Below are 6,616 nucleotides of genomic sequence, written 5' to 3'. Positions count from 1 at the left end.
GGGTTTAGGGTTTAGGGTTTAGGGTTTAGGGTTTAGGGTTTAGGGTTTAGGGTTTAGGGTTTAGGGTTTAGGGTTTAGGGTTTAGGGTTTAGGGTTTAGGGTTTAGGGTTTAGGGTTTAGGGTTTAGGGTTTAGGGTTTAGGGTTTAGGGTTTAGGGTTTAGGGTTTAGGGTTTAGGGTTTAGGGTTTAGGGTTTAGGGTTTAGGGTTTAGGGTTTAGGGTTTAGGGTTTAGGGTTTAGGGTTTAGGGTTTAGGGTTTAGGGTTTAGGGTTTAGGGTTTAGGGTTTAGGGTTTAGGGTTTAGGGTTTAGGGTTTAGGGTTTAGGGTTTAGGGTTTAGGGTTTAGGGTTTAGGGTTTAGGGTTTAGGGTTTAGGGTTTAGGGTTTAGGGTTTAGGGTTTAGGGTTTAGGGTTTAGGGTTTAGGGTTTAGGGTTTAGGGTTTAGGGTTTAGGGTTTAGGGTTTAGGGTTTAGGGTTTAGGGTTTAGGGTTTAGGGTTTAGGGTTTAGGGTTTAGGGTTTAGGGTTTAGGGTTTAGGGTTTAGGGTTTAGGGTTTAGGGTTTAGGGTTTAGGGTTTAGGGTTTAGGGTTTAGGGTTTAGGGTTTAGGGTTTAGGGTTTAGGGTTTAGGGTTTAGGGTTTAGGGTTTAGGGTTTAGGGTTTAGGGTTTAGGGTTTAGGGTTTAGGGTTTAGGGTTTAGGGTTTAGGGTTTAGGGTTTAGGGTTTAGGGTTTAGGGTTTAGGGTTTAGGGTTTAGGGTTTAGGGTTTAGGGTTTAGGGTTTAGGGTTTAGGGTTTAGGGTTTAGGGTTTAGGGTTTAGGGTTTAGGGTTTAGGGTTTAGGGTTTAGGGTTTAGGGTTTAGGGTTTAGGGTTTAGGGTTTAGGGTTTAGGGTTTAGGGTTTAGGGTTTAGGGTTTAGGGTTTAGGGTTTAGGGTTTAGGGTTTAGGGTTTAGGGTTTAGGGTTTAGGGTTTAGGGTTTAGGGTTTAGGGTTTAGGGTTTAGGGTTTAGGGTTTAGGGTTTAGGGTTTAGGGTTTAGGGTTTAGGGTTTAGGGTTTAGGGTTTAGGGTTTAGGGTTTAGGGTTTAGGGTTTAGGGTTTAGGGTTTAGGGTTTAGGGTTTAGGGTTTAGGGTTTAGGGTTTAGGGTTTAGGGTTTAGGGTTTAGGGTTTAGGGTTTAGGGTTTAGGGTTTAGGGTTTAGGGTTTAGGGTTTAGGGTTTAGGGTTTAGGGTTTAGGGTTTAGGGTTTAGGGTTTAGGGTTTAGGGTTTAGGGTTTAGGGTTTAGGGTTTAGGGTTTAGGGTTTAGGGTTTAGGGTTTAGGGTTTAGGGTTTAGGGTTTAGGGTTTAGGGTTTAGGGTTTAGGGTTTAGGGTTTAGGGTTTAGGGTTTAGGGTTTAGGGTTTTAGGGTTTAGGGTTTAGGGTTTAGGGTTTAGGGTTTAGGGTTTAGGGTTTAGGGTTTAGGGTTTAGGGTTTAGGGTTTAGGGTTTAGGGTTTAGGGTTTAGGGTTTAGGGTTTAGGGTTTAGGGTTTAGGGTTTAGGGTTTAGGGTTTAGGGTTTAGGGTTTAGGGTTTAGGGTTTAGGGTTTAGGGTTTAGGGTTTAGGGTTTAGGGTTTAGGGTTTAGGGTTTAGGGTTTAGGGTTTAGGGTTTAGGGTTTAGGGTTTAGGGTTTAGGGTTTAGGGTTTAGGGTTTAGGGTTTAGGGTTTAGGGTTTAGGGTTTAGGGTTTAGGGTTTAGGGTTTAGGGTTTAGGGTTTAGGGTTTAGGGTTTAGGGTTTAGGGTTTAGGGTTTAGGGTTTAGGGTTTAGGGTTTAGGGTTTAGGGTTTAGGGTTTAGGGTTTAGGGTTTAGGGTTTAGGGTTTAGGGTTTAGGGTTTAGGGTTTAGGGTTTAGGGTTTAGGGTTTAGGGTTTAGGGTTTAGGGTTTAGGGTTTAGGGTTTAGGGTTTAGGGTTTAGGGTTTAGGGTTTAGGGTTTAGGGTTTAGGGTTTAGGGTTTAGGGTTTAGGGTTTAGGGTTTAGGGTTTAGGGTTTAGGGTTTAGGGTTTAGGGTTTAGGGTTTAGGGTTTAGGGTTTAGGGTTTAGGGTTTAGGGTTTAGGGTTTAGGGTTTAGGGTTTAGGGTTTAGGGTTTAGGGTTTAGGGTTTAGGGTTTAGGGTTTAGGGTTTAGGGTTTAGGGTTTAGGGTTTAGGGTTTAGGGTTTAGGGTTTAGGGTTTAGGGTTTAGGGTTTAGGGTTTAGGGTTTAGGGTTTAGGGTTTAGGGTTTAGGGTTTAGGGTTTAGGGTTTAGGGTTTAGGGTTTAGGGTTTAGGGTTTAGGGTTTAGGGTTTAGGGTTTAGGGTTTAGGGTTTAGGGTTTAGGGTTTAGGGTTTAGGGTTTAGGGTTTAGGGTTTAGGGTTTAGGGTTTAGGGTTTAGGGTTTAGGGTTTAGGGTTTAGGGTTTAGGGTTTAGGGTTTAGGGTTTAGGGTTTAGGGTTTAGGGTTTAGGGTTTAGGGTTTAGGGTTTAGGGTTTAGGGTTTAGGGTTTAGGGTTTAGGGTTTAGGGTTTAGGGTTTAGGGTTTAGGGTTTAGGGTTTAGGGTTTAGGGTTTAGGGTTTAGGGTTTAGGGTTTAGGGTTTAGGGTTTAGGGTTTAGGGTTTAGGGTTTAGGGTTTAGGGTTTAGGGTTTAGGGTTTAGGGTTTAGGGTTTAGGGTTTAGGGTTTAGGGTTTAGGGTTTAGGGTTTAGGGTTTAGGGTTTAGGGTTTAGGGTTTAGGGTTTAGGGTTTAGGGTTTAGGGTTTAGGGTTTAGGGTTTAGGGTTTAGGGTTTAGGGTTTAGGGTTTAGGGTTTAGGGTTTAGGGTTTAGGGTTTAGGGTTTAGGGTTTAGGGTTTAGGGTTTAGGGTTTAGGGTTTAGGGTTTAGGGTTTAGGGTTTAGGGTTTAGGGTTTAGGGTTTAGGGTTTAGGGTTTAGGGTTTAGGGTTTAGGGTTTAGGGTTTAGGGTTTAGGGTTTAGGGTTTAGGGTTTTAGGGTTTAGGGTTTAGGGTTTAGGGTTTAGGGTTTAGGGTTTAGGGTTTAGGGTTTAGGGTTTAGGGTTTAGGGTTTAGGGTTTAGGGTTTAGGGTTTAGGGTTTAGGGTTTAGGGTTTAGGGTTTAGGGTTTAGGGTTTAGGGTTTAGGGTTTAGGGTTTAGGGTTTAGGGTTTAGGGTTTAGGGTTTAGGGTTTAGGGTTTAGGGTTTAGGGTTTAGGGTTTAGGGTTTAGGGTTTAGGGTTTAGGGTTTAGGGTTTAGGGTTTAGGGTTTAGGGTTTAGGGTTTAGGGTTTAGGGTTTAGGGTTTAGGGTTTAGGGTTTAGGGTTTAGGGTTTAGGGTTTAGGGTTTAGGGTTTAGGGTTTAGGGTTTAGGGTTTAGGGTTTAGGGTTTAGGGTTTAGGGTTTAGGGTTTAGGGTTTAGGGTTTAGGGTTTAGGGTTTAGGGTTTAGGGTTTAGGGTTTAGGGTTTAGGGTTTAGGGTTTAGGGTTTAGGGTTTAGGGTTTAGGGTTTAGGGTTTAGGGTTTAGGGTTTAGGGTTTAGGGTTTAGGGTTTAGGGTTTAGGGTTTAGGGTTTAGGGTTTAGGGTTTAGGGTTTAGGGTTTAGGGTTTAGGGTTTAGGGTTTAGGGTTTAGGGTTTAGGGTTTAGGGTTTAGGGTTTAGGGTTTAGGGTTTAGGGTTTAGGGTTTAGGGTTTAGGGTTTAGGGTTTAGGGTTTAGGGTTTAGGGTTTAGGGTTTAGGGTTTAGGGTTTAGGGTTTAGGGTTTAGGGTTTAGGGTTTAGGGTTTAGGGTTTAGGGTTTAGGGTTTAGGGTTTAGGGTTTAGGGTTTAGGGTTTAGGGTTTAGGGTTTAGGGTTTAGGGTTTAGGGTTTAGGGTTTAGGGTTTAGGGTTTAGGGTTTAGGGTTTAGGGTTTAGGGTTTAGGGTTTAGGGTTTAGGGTTTAGGGTTTAGGGTTTAGGGTTTAGGGTTTAGGGTTTAGGGTTTAGGGTTTAGGGTTTAGGGTTTAGGGTTTAGGGTTTAGGGTTTAGGGTTTAGGGTTTAGGGTTTAGGGTTTAGGGTTTAGGGTTTAGGGTTTAGGGTTTAGGGTTTAGGGTTTAGGGTTTAGGGTTTAGGGTTTAGGGTTTAGGGTTTAGGGTTTAGGGTTTAGGGTTTAGGGTTTAGGGTTTAGGGTTTAGGGTTTAGGGTTTAGGGTTTAGGGTTTAGGGTTTAGGGTTTAGGGTTTAGGGTTTAGGGTTTAGGGTTTAGGGTTTAGGGTTTAGGGTTTAGGGTTTAGGGTTTAGGGTTTAGGGTTTAGGGTTTAGGGTTTAGGGTTTAGGGTTTAGGGTTTAGGGTTTAGGGTTTAGGGTTTAGGGTTTAGGGTTTAGGGTTTAGGGTTTAGGGTTTAGGGTTTAGGGTTTAGGGTTTAGGGTTTAGGGTTTAGGGTTTAGGGTTTAGGGTTTAGGGTTTAGGGTTTAGGGTTTAGGGTTTAGGGTTTAGGGTTTAGGGTTTAGGGTTTAGGGTTTAGGGTTTAGGGTTTAGGGTTTAGGGTTTAGGGTTTAGGGTTTAGGGTTTAGGGTTTAGGGTTTAGGGTTTAGGGTTTAGGGTTTAGGGTTTAGGGTTTAGGGTTTAGGGTTTAGGGTTTAGGGTTTAGGGTTTAGGGTTTAGGGTTTAGGGTTTAGGGTTTAGGGTTTAGGGTTTAGGGTTTAGGGTTTAGGGTTTAGGGTTTAGGGTTTAGGGTTTAGGGTTTAGGGTTTAGGGTTTAGGGTTTAGGGTTTAGGGTTTAGGGTTTAGGGTTTAGGGTTTAGGGTTTAGGGTTTAGGGTTTAGGGTTTAGGGTTTAGGGTTTAGGGTTTAGGGTTTAGGGTTTAGGGTTTAGGGTTTAGGGTTTAGGGTTTAGGGTTTAGGGTTTAGGGTTTAGGGTTTAGGGTTTAGGGTTTAGGGTTTAGGGTTTAGGGTTTAGGGTTTAGGGTTTAGGGTTTAGGGTTTAGGGTTTAGGGTTTAGGGTTTAGGGTTTAGGGTTTAGGGTTTAGGGTTTTTAGGGTTTAGGGTTTAGGGTTTAGGGTTTAGGGTTTAGGGTTTAGGGTTTAGGGTTTAGGGTTTAGGGTTTAGGGTTTAGGGTTTAGGGTTTAGGGTTTAGGGTTTAGGGTTTAGGGTTTAGGGTTTAGGGTTTAGGGTTTAGGGTTTAGGGTTTAGGGTTTAGGGTTTAGGGTTTAGGGTTTAGGGTTTAGGGTTTAGGGTTTAGGGTTTAGGGTTTAGGGTTTAGGGTTTAGGGTTTAGGGTTTAGGGTTTAGGGTTTAGGGTTTAGGGTTTAGGGTTTAGGGTTTAGGGTTTAGGGTTTAGGGTTTAGGGTTTAGGGTTTAGGGTTTAGGGTTTAGGGTTTAGGGTTTAGGGTTTAGGGTTTAGGGTTTAGGGTTTAGGGTTTAGGGTTTAGGGTTTAGGGTTTAGGGTTTAGGGTTTAGGGTTTAGGGTTTAGGGTTTAGGGTTTAGGGTTTAGGGTTTAGGGTTTAGGGTTTAGGGTTTAGGGTTTAGGGTTTAGGGTTTAGGGTTTAGGGTTTAGGGTTTAGGGTTTAGGGTTTAGGGTTTAGGGTTTAGGGTTTAGGGTTTAGGGTTTAGGGTTTAGGGTTTAGGGTTTAGGGTTTTTAGGGTTTAGGGTTTAGGGTTTAGGGTTTAGGGTTTAGGGTTTAGGGTTTAGGGTTTAGGGTTTAGGGTTTAGGGTTTAGGGTTTAGGGTTTAGGGTTTAGGGTTTAGGGTTTAGGGTTTAGGGTTTTTAGGGTTTAGGGTTTAGGGTTTAGGGTTTAGGGTTTAGGGTTTAGGGTTTAGGGTTTAGGGTTTAGGGTTTAGGGTTTAGGGTTTAGGGTTTAGGGTTTAGGGTTTAGGGTTTAGGGTTTAGGGTTTAGGGTTTAGGGTTTAGGGTTTAGGGTTTAGGGTTTAGGGTTTAGGGTTTAGGGTTTAGGGTTTAGGGTTTAGGGTTTAGGGTTTAGGGTTTAGGGTTTAGGGTTTAGGGTTTAGGGTTTAGGGTTTTTAGGGTTTAGGGTTTAGGGTTTAGGGTTTAGGGTTTAGGGTTTAGGGTTTAGGGTTTAGGGTTTAGGGTTTAGGGTTTAGGGTTTAGGGTTTAGGGTTTAGGGTTTAGGGTTTAGGGTTTAGGGTTTAGGGTTTAGGGTTTAGGGTTTAGGGTTTAGGGTTTAGGGTTTAGGGTTTAGGGTTTAGGGTTTAGGGTTTAGGGTTTAGGGTTTAGGGTTTAGGGTTTAGGGTTTAGGGTTTAGGGTTTTAGGGTTTAGGGTTTAGGGTTTAGGGTTTAGGGTTTAGGGTTTAGGGTTTAGGGTTTAGGGTTTAGGGTTTAGGGTTTAGGGTTTAGGGTTTAGGGTTTAGGGTTTAGGGTTTAGGGTTTAGGGTTTAGGGTTTAGGGTTTAGGGTTTAGGGTTTAGGGTTTAGGGTTTAGGGTTTAGGGTTTAGGGTTTAGGGTTTAGGGTTTAGGGTTTAGGGTTTAGGGTTTAGGGTTTAGGGTTTAGGGTTTAGGGTTTAGGGTTTAGGGTTTAGGGTTTACGCCACAAAGCACATGCACATGTGTGTGTGCTTAGCAGCAACAGCAGCGTGTGTGTGAGAGAGAGAGAGAGAGAGAGAGAGAGAGAGTCAATCGACACCCATCGAAACACTATTCT

This window comes from Eucalyptus grandis, chromosome 8 (genome assembly GCF_016545825.1).
Source record: "Eucalyptus grandis isolate ANBG69807.140 chromosome 8, ASM1654582v1, whole genome shotgun sequence".
NCBI classification, from domain to species: Eukaryota; Viridiplantae; Streptophyta; class Magnoliopsida; order Myrtales; family Myrtaceae; genus Eucalyptus; species Eucalyptus grandis.
The sequence above is the reverse complement of the archived record's forward strand: the minus strand, read 5'-3'. Positions refer to the sequence as shown.